The 14,904-nt window shown below is 40.5% G+C and overlaps 1 protein-coding gene across 14 annotated transcripts in view; it reads left to right on the top strand.

The window, feature by feature from the left end:
• The window catches only part of NCKAP5 (NCK associated protein 5), a 440,024-nt gene that overhangs the window by 22,656 nt on the left and 402,464 nt on the right, over positions 1–14,904 (top strand). The window contains exon 1 of one of the 14 annotated variants that reach the window (XM_080599368.1): positions 6,899–6,964. The exons of the other annotated variants lie outside the window; for them this stretch is intronic. The gene's annotated coding sequence lies outside the window, so the exon portion shown is untranslated. Of the gene's footprint in view, positions 1–6,898; positions 6,965–14,904 lie in introns of those variants that run through there. 14 annotated transcript variants of the gene reach the window in all.

Here is a 14,904-nt window from a genome sequence, read left to right as displayed (position 1 = left end):
ATTTAGGACAGAAACCAAATGAGTGCAAATAGATATCTCCTTTCTAATTTCACCATTGACAGACACCTGGGAGCCTGAGCTGAAGCCAGTGAGAAACTCCTAACTCCCAGCTGTGGCCCTAGGTCAGGAAAGTACTCAAGCATGTATTTAGCTGTAGGTAGATGCCTCAGTCCTGCAGATTTTCACACATTCTAAGATTCATTTTAAATATATATCTTCTAATTGTAGTTGCTTTCCTCGAGCAACTTTATAAATGCTCATGTCGGAGCTTCAATTCCACTTCCATTCCTGGAGGAGAGCAGAGTTCTAGTCTTACATCTGTCAACGTTATCTATCATTTGAGGGATGCCTCCCAGTGGAGGCATCTGAAAACAGAACATGATGCTTTTTTTCTTTTTGTGAAAGATGAAGTCTCTGCTATAATGATGAAGTTTCTTCCATAAATTATAATAAAACAGTACATCTTTCCTTTTTTTTCCTCCCCCCTCTCTCTCTCTCTCTCTCTCTCACAGAGAGTGCCTATTGCAGATGGCTAGCATAGTTTTTGACACAGGAGGAAGCTTATGATGATGCTGTGCAGAGAGATAGAAGTAGTTTTATACCACACAGCTTTATATTTCTTCTTAAAGTCTGCATGCATCAGCGTTGGATAAAGCACTTTTCCATACATGCCTCTGAAGGGTGGTGTTTGAGGATGAATGTATTTTCCCAAATGATTAAGAGCCAGTGTTTGCAAAGCACTTCATTATCTTTGGATGGGCAAGGATGCAAATTTGGAGTACTGACAATGATTGCTTTGGAATGCTTACGCACAGCTATTGTATGCAAACTGCGTAAAACAGCAAGTCAGCCTATTGCTCAGGTAAGAGTGTAATTTAGATTTTTTTCAGATGATGTCATAACTTTATTCTTGTCTTGGCAAAACCACTTGCAGAAGGCAAAACACTTTGCACATTAAAGCTGTTTGCTAGGTGTCAGATCTGACCACGTTAAGGCCAATCCTGCAAACCATTACTATCAAGCATAATACTTCCCAGTAATTCTGACTGACCAGTGACCCGGGTCTATGTCACCTGTATATATACACAGACACATGCTTTATTTGTGCTGAAATCTATGGCACAATGCCTCCTATTTCAGCAGCTCACATCCCTCCGTGTTTTGTTGGATTTATTGCTGGTTAAACTTCTGTTTCTCTATTTATTTTCTACTTCATTATCTTTTATTTTTATGAAGAAATGGATTTAATTTTGTGCCATCACTTATACTTTCTGTCAAAAAGGCAGAAATGTCATCTTTATACTGCGGGAAGCTAACATAGTTCTACAAAACCAGAGCCAAAACAATCATATGCTGATAAATAGAAACCTACACTACCTCATGGACAAATAACTCCAATCTGGATTTCTTCCCCCAAATGGGAAATGTTCCTGCAAGTGAGACCAGGCAAAAATCATGTGATGAATTATAAATGTGAAGTGCTAGTAAACCACTCAGTTACGTGCTATAAAATTAAATAGGAAATATATAGACATGAAGGTTCTTTAAAATGCGTATGCAAGTGCCATGATTCTATTATGGGTACAGGAAGATGAGAACTGATTAGAAACTTAATATTTTATACTTTTAAAAACAAAATGTGGTCAAATGTTTTAACTTGGTTTTATCTTTATTTTATTTTTTGGGGGGGCGGGGAGGATATTAAAAATGCAAGACTTCTACATAAGCAGCTGAACTAACTGATACGCAGAGAAACCAAATCGGGCAGCCATCATAGATGGAGCCCTTTTACTTTACAGATGCCGGTAAATCAACGTTGTTCAGTGTCAATCAGGATCCATCTCCAAATCCACTCTCTAGAGGACTCAGTGCCACTAGTACATGTGTCTGTCTTATACATTTGGCACACTACTGTTACCGATGCATATACTTCTTACTGTACACTTTTATAATCATGCGGCTCCAAAATCACTGATAAATTCAATATTGCACAACCAAGGTCAACTCATGTTTAAACACATCTCAGTCAGATGTAGAATCTGCATTTAGAAAGAGGCGTGTCAGAAATACAAACACAGATACTAGTAAAAAAAAAAAAAAAAAAACAAGGGTAGCTCTTTCCAAGGAAGTTTTTCCTGAGATGCATAATGTGATATTTCCATAGAGATAAAAAATGTGCGAACTGTGGAGTGGACTCTCAATTTCTTGATGAGCAAAGGTAAAGACTGACTGTCTGGAAGATACCTCCCAGCCAAATGCAGTTTGCTGACTGTACGCAGAATTGAGAGAGTGAAATCATGTTTGTTATTATTATCACTTTATTTTTAATGCAGGTGTTAGACGAGATGATCTAATGGTCCCTTCTGGCCCTCCGGCTAAGTGTAGCCTCCCCTTGACAATGTTTGTGGAGCTTGCTCAAATGTTTTTTACCAGGCCTTTGGGGAAGGAGGTTCCTAATGGGGAAGAACTTTATAGAGCAGAAAAGTGTTCACCAGTGGAAATATTTGCTGTTGGCAGTTTTTTTTTTTTTTTGGGGTGTGTGTGTGTGTGTGTGTGGGGAGGAGAAGGGGAGGTTTGCCAAGGTTTTCATTTGAAATGTCTTTTAAATTTTCATTAAAGGTGCCTATGGCAATACTCAGGCACGTCTTTGTATATTTAGCTCTGGAAAAAAAAAAAAAAGTAGTAGCTTTTTTCTTTTTTTCTTTTTTATTCTCCAAGGCAGAGAAACAAGAGTGCACATATTATTTCATGGCAGAGGTAAATTTCAACTCGTATTTGTAAGTCTCAGGAAAAAAAATAGGGGGATGTGACTAGCATCTGTCTCATGTCACCTTTCTTGGAAGCAATGCTTTCCAGCTTTGCTAAATTCATCCATCTCTTGAGCAAACTGTCAGAGATTTAGAGAATCAGAGTTGTGCTTTTGTTAGCTCTGGTTCACCTAAGAGGACTGTGGGCTCCCTTTTGGAAATCATAGCCATTATTTAAAAGCAGGCCTTGCTACATTTATAAAAGTAGCACAATGTAATGGTGTGATTTGTAACCACGGATAAGTCATCAAATATCCAACCTGCCAGACAAGCAAGGTATTAGGCAGTCCATTGTGCAGGTTATGCGCAGTCGTCAGCTGGCTTTGTGGCTGCAAAGCAATCTGGAAAACTTAGGACGGCTTGTGGGTGGAACACTGACAAAATGTTTGCGAGCCTTTTGCACAATTTAGCCATTTATAATTTAGAAATGATAACAGCTTTTGGGGAAAGTACTTCGCTTATGACCCGCTGCATTCAGTATGATGCTTAGAGCAGAGGACGGTGCACGGAGCCATGCTGTGTGGCACAATCTGTCACTGAGCTGCATGAATAATGCCCAAGTGAGCCCTTTGTCCCTGGCCACAACAGAGACAACTGGCTCTCTGGGTGTAGGTGCTGCTGGGGTGGATTGTCCTCCGAGGAGACAGATGTCACTGACGGCTGATATGCAGTGGGCAGTGCGGCTTGTGAGCTTACAATAGCTGCAACATCCAAAGGCCATATGTAGTGATCTCATTAGTTTCTTGGTTGCCTCCTGCACAGGCTGTTGGAAATGTTTAAAAGTGCAAGTTCAAAAGGGAAAGTAATGTATCATGTTTGGATTTTCTCCCTCAGTCATGCAAAGCAAACAGAGAACCTGCTGAGTTTGGAAGCAAGAAGTTGTAACGACTAGGGTATATCTTAATTGTGGGTCTGTTAAACGGCTTAGCTTTACACTGTATTGCATTACTCCCACAGTCAAACAGTCCAAAAAGATATTGAAGACATGCAAAGTCCTTTGGGTATTTTCAACCTGAGATATTTATTCACTCGGTTCTGTTTCATTGCCCAGCAGATGTTTATCTTTTGTGAGGAATGTAAGGAAGACATCTGCGGAATTCCTTGGATATTCGGCTATGGATACAGCTGTGAAGAAAAACACATGATGTGTGTAATGTTTTATTGTGTTCCTTTTAGTTTTATTTTCTCCTTTCTCGGCTTACGATGAGTATTGGAGGCATAGCCACGTTCTACATCTCACTCTGGTGTGGTTGTTCACCTCTAACCTACATTGACGACGTTGGGAAAACCTTTTGATTTTGGCACTGAGCAGCACTTTGCATCATCTTTGCTCCCTTTTTTTGCCAATGGGAAGTTCCTTTCCAGTCCACTCCTTGATATTTCATTTTAACTACAATTTCCCACCCTCTCAGTAGAGGCTGCTTTTGCCTGAACTGGGCAGGCCTTTTACAGCGAGCACCAAGTGGGGAGGTATTCCTGGGCAAGGCTTTTTACAGGACAACAGCTTTGTTTTCAGAAGGATATATTCGATTACAATTGCCAGCTTTGAAACCACAGTAGACCATTTAAATTTTAGGTTATAGCAGCTTGTGTTTGTTTTAGGTTTATTTCTTATCTGCGACTGAATATCTTTAAAAATGATGCAAAGTAAAATTAGCCCCATCCTATAAAACAAAAATGTCAATAAAATCATTTCTAATCTTAGCCGTACTACAAATTTACAAACTCTTTAACGCAAATGCAAAGTGTTGAAAAGTGTGAACAGATATGCATTGCTTAGTGGTAGCTACAGTTATAACTAGCATGAATAGCAGTCTGTAAGGATTCTTCTGTTTTCACTTCGTTGTCCTGCTCTCTCAGATGGTTTCCTTTTTGGGTGTAAAAGTTAGTCTGAAAACCTGATTTTTGGATTCCAAACTCAGCTGTTCCTGAGGGAGGAGGATGGTTGAATTATTAATAGCTGATGTCCAGTTCAGCCTTTTTCCTCAGCTTTGCTGTCTTGGCAGTTCAAAGTTCAGAGTCACCGTGATCCTTATTGCCTTGCATCTAAAATCTATCAGCATAGTCCCGTATCCTTCTTTTTGTTTTCCACAGACTGTCTTTTCAGGAGGGAGCATTAATGCCTTCTACCTACCCTACAGTGCTTTGTGTTTCCTTTATTTCCGAATGAAAATGTCCGTGTAGACTGAGTTTAGAATTAGTAGAGGGAAATGGTGTGGCCATAGTGAAATATGACAAATATTTCTACACCTGCCGTTTTAATTACTCCTGCAAACGTTATACCTGTGAATCTAAACTGGGGTTGCAGACCACACTGGGGTGGCTTTGAAGACCTTTGCACTAGTGGAAACTTCTGAATTTTGTGTCTGACTAGCAGAATGTAGCATAATGTGTGTTGTTGTGGTCTCACCTTGAGTACTACGTGCGGTTTTGTGCACCGCAACATAAGAAGGACATAAAACTATTAGAGCATCCCAAGGAGGGCTATGAAGATGGTGAAGGGTCTAGAGAGGAAGACATCTGAGGAGTGGCTGAGGTCCACGAGTTTGTTTGGCCCAGAGCAGAGCAGGCCGAGGAGAGGCCTCATGGCGGCCTGCAGCTCCCTCACGAGGGGAGCGGAGGGGCAGGCGCTGAGCTCTGCTCTCTGGGGACAGCGACAGGACCCGAGGGAACGGCACGGAGCTGGGACAGGGGAGGGTCAGGCTGGGGGTTAGGGAAAGGTTCTGCACCCAGAGGGTGGTCGGGCACTTCCCAAGGATGTGTTCATGGCACTGAGCCTGCCAGAGTTCATGAAGTGTTTGGATAACGCTCTCAGACATAGGGCCTGGTTTTGGGTGGTCCTGTGTGGAGCCAGGAGTTGGACTCGATGACCCTTGTGGGTCCCTTCCAACTCAGACACTACAGAATCACAGAATATCCCAAAACCTGAGGGCCAGTGGAGCCTTGTTTCTTCCAAGTGGTGGTAACTGAGGTTGGAGTCACATCCCTTGTGTATCTATAGATTTCCAGTGGGATATCCCAGAGCAGCACATTAAGATTGGTTGCAGTATTAGTCATTTTCTGGCTGCTCTTCCCCTTCAAAAAAAAAAAAAAAAAAAAGCCATTATCTATGCCCATGACGTGAGAATAAATACTTTTATGTAAATATTTTCCAAATGAAATTACTCATTATTAATACAGATAGTTATGAAGGCAAATACAAACAACGTGTCAGCAAAAAATCTAATTATTAAAGAATTTAGTCCACAAGCCACATAATGATTCATAGAGCACCTGATTTTTTTTTTTACTTCTCAGTTTTTTTTCTTCCTCATTAGATATATATTCCATAAGACATTTTTATTTCCTCTAATTATGGATCTGACTGGTATTACAGCACAGGTTTACCAGAAAACTTGTTTTGGTGTCTGATAAACTGGAAGCACAGGGGCAGGATCCCTTGAGCAGCATGTCTGCTCAAATGGAGAAGTGGAGGAGAAAGAGAGGAGGTGACATCAGGTTAACATAAACTGAATTACAGTTACACAAGGTTCACCTGAAATGAAACTGCATTATGAGAAGGGAGGGCAAGCAGCAGCTTTTTTCCTGTAAAGGAAAGGCTTCAGTGACACTTGACTGAAGCCTGCACACATAAGGCACTAGGATGGTGGTACATGCTACAGGAAAATGAAGAAGGTAAAATATCATTAAATTCTGGAATCCCTTCTAATTCTCACTGTAGTGAGAAACTGTCTTGCTGGAAGGTTAGGGTTTTGGAGCAGGTCTGAACTTCATTTTGCTGGAAAAGGGATAGGGCAAAATTTGTTCCTATTTAGCTGCTGTTACTTCAATCTTACTGTCCTGCAAAGAGGACTATAATTTTTTTTTTCTTTCTTAGGAATACTTTGCATGGAAGCACATCAATATAGCTATAGATTTTTACTGTCTTATGGGATGGGAGAAGAAGAGAGGATGAAAGATATATTAAAAAAAAATGTGTATATGTGTGTGTGTATATATATATATAGTTAATTGCATATTATCTTGGCCGAAATGTTTTGAGTAACTAATTTTTTTTTAAAAACAGATGAGTCTTCAGTATCCTGTGATGCCTTCCTGCCTCAGGTCCCTTAAATCACAGCTGAATGTCTTTTATGAAGCCTCAGGGAAAGTTGAAGGTTATGTTCCTTGCTTTCTTTTGTAAATATGTTACAGTCCATTTCATCTAGAATCTGTCTCTTTTCACAGCTGGCTGTTGAGTCAGTTCTAGTTTACTGTGATTTAAGCTACTTAATATCTTAATATCCTGGTTTTTGGTTTTGTAGAATTTCTTTTTTCAGATATGAGGAACACTAATATTTATATAGATGTAGATCTTAGGAGTACTCTGGTTTCACTGGATATCTAAAACTACATTTTTCCTTTTGCATGTTCCAAATCTATAAAGGAAATGTAAAAGTTTTCATCCTGAGCCACATTTTTAAAAAATGACTACGTTTGTGCTTAAGGAATAATCACATTGAATAGTTCTTTCCCTATTTAGTTTATATTATATTAAAAAGAAAAAGTTTTATCAGATTATTTTCCAAATCTAAGGAAGAGTACTGAGAAGTACTTTAGGAGGAACCATGTTCATTTCAGAGAAATGTTAGACTGATGCAGTTCTGTTTGTAACTCGTATTTATGTTGAGATTTTCCTCTGTATGTATGCTCCCTCAGCGTTTATCAGGAAATCAGCTACCAGACCATAAAATAACTGCAGGTTATTTTATACTGCTTTTTGTGTAAACCTCATGATCTGAGGAGGTCAGGATTTTTTTCTTCTGTTTTTTAGTTAAAAATCCTTGTTTCCACAGATTCCATAGGCGCTGTCAATCTGAATTCAAGCATTTTGCACGCAGAGCTGAATTATAACATTGATTGAAATCAAGGGGGTAATGAAGTCAGCAGAAGGAAATGACACCAGTCTGCTTTCTAGAATGATCCCTAGTGGTACTTCTCTGTTTGTTTGGTACTGCTTTACATCGACCAGACATGCACCAGAACTTCTGTCCCAGTTTGCCGCAGTTACTTGAAGGTCTTTGACTTGGGTCAGGTTCAGAGGGTTGGGGACACAACTGAATTTTCCAAACACGAAAATATAAAAGTGATGTTTTTGCCATTTGTAAAACAGAAGAAAAAGATCCCCTGAGAAGCAAAGTGGTGCTACTTGTAAGGTACTTACCAGTGTTCATGGGGATGATCTAAATTTTGGATGTTTTGCTGGGTTTATCTATGAAACTTAAATCAGGATCCTATTTTATCCGCAATTGAAGCTGACAGATGGTTAAGGTGAATAAAAAAAGCTTTGGGGTTTTGGCCTATCATTAACTGCTTTATAGTAAAATCTTCTAAGCGTCTGAGCTTAAAAATGCAGTGTGTGTCCTCCAGTAGTACATGTTTATTCTTGATTCTTACTTCTTTCATTTTCTTGCCAGAGGGGTAGGTGGATTTGCTGTGCTGGGGAAATATGACTAAACTTGGCCTGAAACTTAACAAATTGTATGCTCTTTGCTTATAATTATCAAACCACAGATTAGCAGATCTATCTTTAAATAAGCAGCAGCTCTGAGACTCTCCTTTCTGCACTACGAGATGCCGATGGAGCTGATGGAGCAGGACTCTTTATCATGCAGCTCCAAGGAGCCTGTCTTCCCTCTTGTTTGTCTAACAAAGGTCTAATCACCACTCAGCCCAGAGTCCATCAGACTGTTTTTTGGCAAGACAGTATTCCAGTGCTCCCAGATCTTTTCCCATAAAACATTACATTTCATCCTCTCTCCCCTCCCAAATCAGCTTTACTGTTCTATGGCTTGGTCAGCTTTTTGGTATCTTTTTCATCTATGACACAACACCAACAAATGTCTTGTGTTTTCTTCTTGCACAGTTGGAATAAATACGTATTATTCCAGGAACTCCATGGCAGACTAGAATAGAATAGTGCAGTTGGGACAGGCCTACAAAGATTGACCACTGACAGGCTTGGGGCATCAATCACCTCGCTAGGAAGCCTGTGGCAGTGCCTGCCAACCCTCATGGTAAAGAAACTTTTCCTCGTGTCCAGTCTGAATGTCCCCTGGCACAGCTGTGTCCCGTTCCCATATGTCCTGCCATCAGATACCAGGGACAGAATGACAGAATCCGTCCCCCAGCACAATAGGAACAATTTGGACAACCTGGAATTCCTCAAAGACCAATATAGCTCTAGAGCTGCAAAGCTATGGCATCATTTGTACAGTGATTTGTAGTCCTGGGTTTTCTCTGATCATGGGCCAAATGAATGTATCCTATTCTATTTATTCTTCACGTTGGATGGAAGAAGTCCCTTTTCATGTAAAAGGGTGACTGAATCCCTGTAAATTCCCACTGTGCAGCTGCAGACTACTGCATTGGTGCTGCAGACAGTATTGCTGTTTTTCTTAATGAACGTAACTCCTTATTTCCCTAAAAATTGTTGATAAAACTAAGATAAATTCCCTCTTCGTTTCACTTGATCGTCTTTCTTTTTGGATTGCTATCTGCCATGCCCAATCTACTTCCATCTGGAGTTTTTTAATTGGGAAGAGAGAGGTGGTAATCTTTCGTTTTAATTACAGCATGGAAGTAGCATAAAAATAGAACATGAAATATGTTCTGTGTGCTAGGGTTATTAAGGCTTAAAGTCTGGGTCTGCGTTTCCAACTGCTTGCTGCACAATCAAAAGCTGAACTTGTACTTTTTATTGAAGAGTACCGACCAGAATATAGTTAGCGATGGTAGCTGAGGAAAAGTAATGTGATGCCATTGAGGCCCCATGCAGCCCAGTGCCCCGTTGCTGTGAAGAGTCAGTCCAAAGAATAGCTGCAGAAGAAAAGAACAATGAAACGCTCCCCACGTGCTGCCGTCGTGTAGACAAGTCAATCCATCACGGGCGCACAGCCTAGCATCTGGGAGATCCAGATGATACACACACTGTAGTTTTCCTGTATCAGCAGTAGTGTCTCTATTGTTGCCTTTTAAAAGCGCTTTCCTAGGGAGGCCTAGGGCATGATTGAAATGCTTGTTATTGCAACTGCTCTGGCTCAATCAATCTTCATGCGTGATCCAAGGCCAACCTGGTCTGGGGCTCTTTATCCACCCCTTCTGCTCGCAATTTTTAAGAATGCGCTTACTGACCAAAGCGCTAACAATTGCTTTTATTTGAACCATATGCACATACCACATAGTAAAGAGAACACCTCCTAATTGTGACTCTAATTGCTTAGTGCAAAAATATTTGTCTTAACTGACTAAATCCCAGTCAGACCTTCATCTTGGTGTGTTTATAGCTGTTTTTTCTCATGTACATTCCTGTGGATTATTTTGCAAGCCATCTCATGGGTGTGTTGGGCATCCAAGCATCCTTACAAACAGTTGCTGCAGATGTATAGCTATAATTCAGGTGAATCATCATTCCCCTTGTTAAAGTTTTACAGCAAAATATTTGGCTAAATACTAATGGGAGAGGTCTATTTAGGGATCAGAACAAAAGCAAACTAGGCTTATCATGCAAGGAAGAAAATTGCTTCAGACATGCAGTTTATTTAGATTTAATAAGACTACAGCTGGGCAATATGTTTAGAAGTTAAGTGCTGTTCTATTGTCAAAATACCCAGGGCCTTATTCACTCTTGGTGTGTATCAACACAAGACCCTTGAATAGGGTTCCTGGAGTGGAAAGCTGGTGTAAGCAATCATTTGCAGAAACATACTGTGTTTGAGTCTCTGTTGCAACTAGAGAAGGGATAATGTGATCTCAAAATACGTGGTACAGGTCTGGGTAGCTAGAGGATGCATTGATTCAGAGCATCACTACTGAGGCTCTGGAAACTCCAACTACAAACAGAATTCATATTTGTTCTTGCAGACATCCAGCTGTCCTTTCTTGGTCCTGCACTATGGAATATGATTAACAGTGCTTTGTCATCAGAAGATGTTTTAAGTAACCCATAGAAATATTTTGAACTTAAAATGCATTTGCAAGAAGTTGTCTGTGGGCTGTGTGGTCAAGGAGAAAAATTCTAATTCACTGGGGAAAAAATGTCCTGGCACAAATCTCCTTTGATCTGGTGAATGTTTGTTGTTGTCTTGGAAATGGAAACAGGACAGAAGATTCAGCTGCCCATACTATAGCACCTTAAGGCCTCAGAAATCTTAGGTGTGATGTGGGGAGGGGGAAAAATCCTTAAAAGTGAATATCAGATCTGGGAAACTGAAATGCTCAACTTGCTACCTCTTCCCAGACTGGCTGTTTTATTCTCTTGTTCTTCTTTGTCAACTCTATTACCTTTCTTTCTGTCTTTGCTGGTTCATTGACCAAAATGCTCTAATTCTGGTTTGATTGTTTACATGTGCTCATGTCCACTTAGTTGAGTAATCGTAAATACCCCTATCCTACAGTTCTGTTTGTTCAGAATTCACCCATAGAGTTACTTGGTGGAGGACGAATGAACTCAGCAGAGAATGATATGGTCAGAGCTTTATTTGCTTTTGGAGGAAGAGTGAGGTAATTGGAAGATCTTACAGCTAATATACAGAACTGTCTTGCTTTATTTTTATGACCCTAGAAAACATGGACTTGTTTACTAGTCATGCTGTAACTCTTTGTCCCCCTTTCTTTCCCATGCCTCTTCCTGGCCCAGCTCTGTCTTTCCAATCCGTGCTTAGCCTCTGTGTCACCGTCAGACTGAAGTCAGTGGCCACACACAAGTCCCCAGCGCAGAGGCCCGCTCACCACCTTCATGCAACGCCTGTTACACCTATTCAGACCTTAGCAGCCAAGCCTCTAACTTCGCTATTTAGGTTAACATTTTAATGCAAGTAGGCTGACTTTCAAAAGGAGTTCTCCCCACCCCTTGTTGTAGGCCTTTCCTTAGTCCAAGGAAGTAATTCAATGGCAGCCCAAAAGAAGACACAAATTAAGCAGCTCCCAGCATTAGTGCAGCCCAGCCTTCCTGTGTATAATACCATGGCAAAAAAATTGGCCGTTAGGAGGGACTCGTGCCTGATGTGGCTCATCAGAGGGTCTCTACAGTAGGAGTCATGCTGTTTAGGTAAACGTCTGTTGCTGGCTCACTGCTGGTGCTGAAAACAGTCTGGTGGCAGCTTTCCTTGACACATTTTACCTCTAGCTGCTATTTAGGATCACAAAGTAGTAGCTTCCTTCCTATGGTATCCTTAGGTATAAGTTTTGTCAGAGAACTGCTATTGCCCAGTTCCTTTTAGAGAGGGACCCACAGGTTAGAATAGAAATGGGCGGAAAGATTTCTGCCCAGCTCTGAAAAGGTGCTTGAAGTGCAAGAGGGACTGAGGTTTAACATGTACTTGACTTCAGCACATGCTGCTGTTTTTGTTTTCTAAATCTCTCCCCATGCACCATACTGGATACTGTGGCCAGCCACCATCTGGGAGATCTCTCTCCAAACACAAAGCAGCCAACACTAAGTTTATATAGTGCTCAGTAATGTGGTGCCAACAAGCGATGCTCCCTTTGTGGATGTACTTTCTATGCCTGCAGACAGTGAGTGGTGAGTACCGCTGTAAAGAAACCCCATTGCTAACCGAGAAAGTTAAGTAACTTGCCCAAGGACACGCTTTCAAGTGGCTAGTTCCACCCTGCTTAATTTTTCATGGTGCGCTGCTGAAGGCAGTGCAGTTTAGAGTGAGCAGAAGGGATCACCCATACAATCTTTCAGCAGCATGCTACAAAGGCCAAGTTTTCTATCCTAAGCAGAACAAATCCTGACTATTTTGTTTCAAGGTATTATAAACTAGTCCAGACTGAGAAGGGTACAGGTGGAAGCAAAACTTACTCCCGACTGTTACTGTTTTTCCTCTTTTGCTGCACAGAGAGACTACAATTGTATAACAGGAGAGACAATTTTAGACTCTTTTGTACTCAGGAATACAGTAAGTTATGTTTTACCTGTCCGTCTCTGGAGAAGAAAAGCTTTAATTAAATCTTGCTTTAATTATGTCCCATCTATGCAGTACCTAAATGCATTATGAACGTATGACATTTGCTTTTTGCCTGCCTTCTGGGAAGGTTTAGATGCTGAATTCTCTGATACTGTATAGAGTTCCAAGTGCCATTATTAAAAGAATATGTGAAATAAAATTCTTAATATATGCATTGTTATGGTAATTGCTAAGTAGTGTTGAAAACCTGAGTGATTAAAGTGTGATATGGTACTTTCTGCTGAAATAACTTCCCCAACACCAGTGGGACTCCATGCAGGCACCGATAATCTGCTAGTATGGCTGGTACCCTGGGCCACAGTGCTACTCACAAAACTCAGTGTTTGACCACTTTCACTGGTAACACCGTGCATTATTGTTCTGTGCTGTTTCAATTAATATTTTAATAATAATAAAATCTTTGCAGGTTGTCTTACTGTAACAAAGCTAGTGCAAATGTCATAGCTTCTTATATTTATTGAAAATGCTTTCCTTGAAATAACTTTCCAGGCATTATTTTATTACAAGCTGTGAGTCCTTATGACCAAGGCTTTGACAGGAATGTGTAAACAAAACGTTAAGCTTTCCTGGGTGTCTATAGTCTCCTACGCTGAGTATCCATTGGTCTTCCTTTACCTGTTTGCTTAATAGAAATTTAAGCCAACAGAGGTAATAAAGAGCAGCTGTGGACTTGCGTCTCCCCCTGACTTCTCTAACTGTAAGCACTCTTGATTCTTAATTTAATCCCCAGCGAGATGACCTATTAGAATAGCAGATGATGTTGTAAATATTTTTAAATATCTACAATGGGGCGTGACACAGCAATTCTTTTTTCTCTATGTATGTTTTTTCTATTATTTCTTTTTCAAATCGTCACAGTTTGGCATGTGACTCTGCTTGGTTGTAAGGTAAACCAGCATGGAACAACTGAAAATGGCATTTGCCTTAACGCACCAAAGGAAATATTGTTCACCTGAAGATGACGCATCTCTCCAGGGCAGCAGACTGACTACCCTGGAGGTGAATGTGCATCCACACAAGATGCATAATTTGGATTGTTTTTGCTCCACGCCTGTTTACTTTTGCCCTGCAGTCAGTTATGTTGTCCAGACCTGTTTGTAGTCAACTGCATTCTCCCACAACCTTTACTGTCTTCTGCACACGCCTGTCTTCTGCCTTGAAAACGTGAACTTTCAGACCATGCCCTTGCAAATGGGTGGTCTGAAGTTTTCCATATCCACCCTGCTTGGTCGTATGCTTCTCTTTAGGAGCAGATTACTTTATCTGGTAGCAGCAATTTGCAGGGCATATGATTGCAGCATTTCTGAATACTAGCTGATGTTTAAAATATCTTTTTCATTTTCAAGTGATAAAAGGGAACACCAAAGTAATAACAATATGAGTTTGTGGGTATGATATTTTGAAGGGAAAAATTAAGAAGTGATGCTAAGGAGTCCATGGGTTTTAATATACATTAAACTTCCAAACTGATGTTAATGCTAAGTAATATGACTTTGTGCCTAGCCATATTTGGTAAGGATATGAATTTGGTCTTGAACACACTTTGTTATTTTTTGAGAAATCTTTTCCACATTAACACTCTCTGGGCCTACTTTGAAGAATGCAGAAATACAGCGAATAGCAAGTCACAGGAGTGTGTGTAGCAGATAATGGACCAACAACACGTGTATCTTAGCTTTAGGGAATTGGTCTGTCGAAGGTTGCCTGTCATCTCAGCTCTTGGTATTTCAGCAGCATGCCCTGTGTTCCAGTTCCAGTATCAGAGATTTTTCTTTTCCTTCCAAGTTGGTACAGACAGATGACATTTGAAATCCCAGGAGGCTGACAACATGGAAACACTTCTCAGGGCTGCCTACTGTGAAGGAAGGGGCTGCTTTCTGACATCCTCAGCTCCCTTTGCTGTTGCTGTCACGAAGTCAAGGTGCACAAGGAAGGAGACTGCCTTCCTCACCTGTTCGGCCATCCAAAATAATAATAATAATAAAAAAGAAATCAGGTATCTTTTCTATGCATTCTTTTGTTTACAAAGCCTTGACTTTACTATTCAGAAGCATAAGATGTTAATAATTGGCCATCTTGCTTTT

Source organism: Anser brachyrhynchus (genome assembly GCF_964034855.1).
Source record: "Anser brachyrhynchus genome assembly, chromosome: 7".
In the NCBI taxonomy this organism is placed as follows: Eukaryota; Metazoa; Chordata; class Aves; order Anseriformes; family Anatidae; genus Anser; species Anser brachyrhynchus.
Note: the sequence above shows the minus strand (reverse complement) of the source record. Positions and strands in the feature narration are given on the sequence as shown.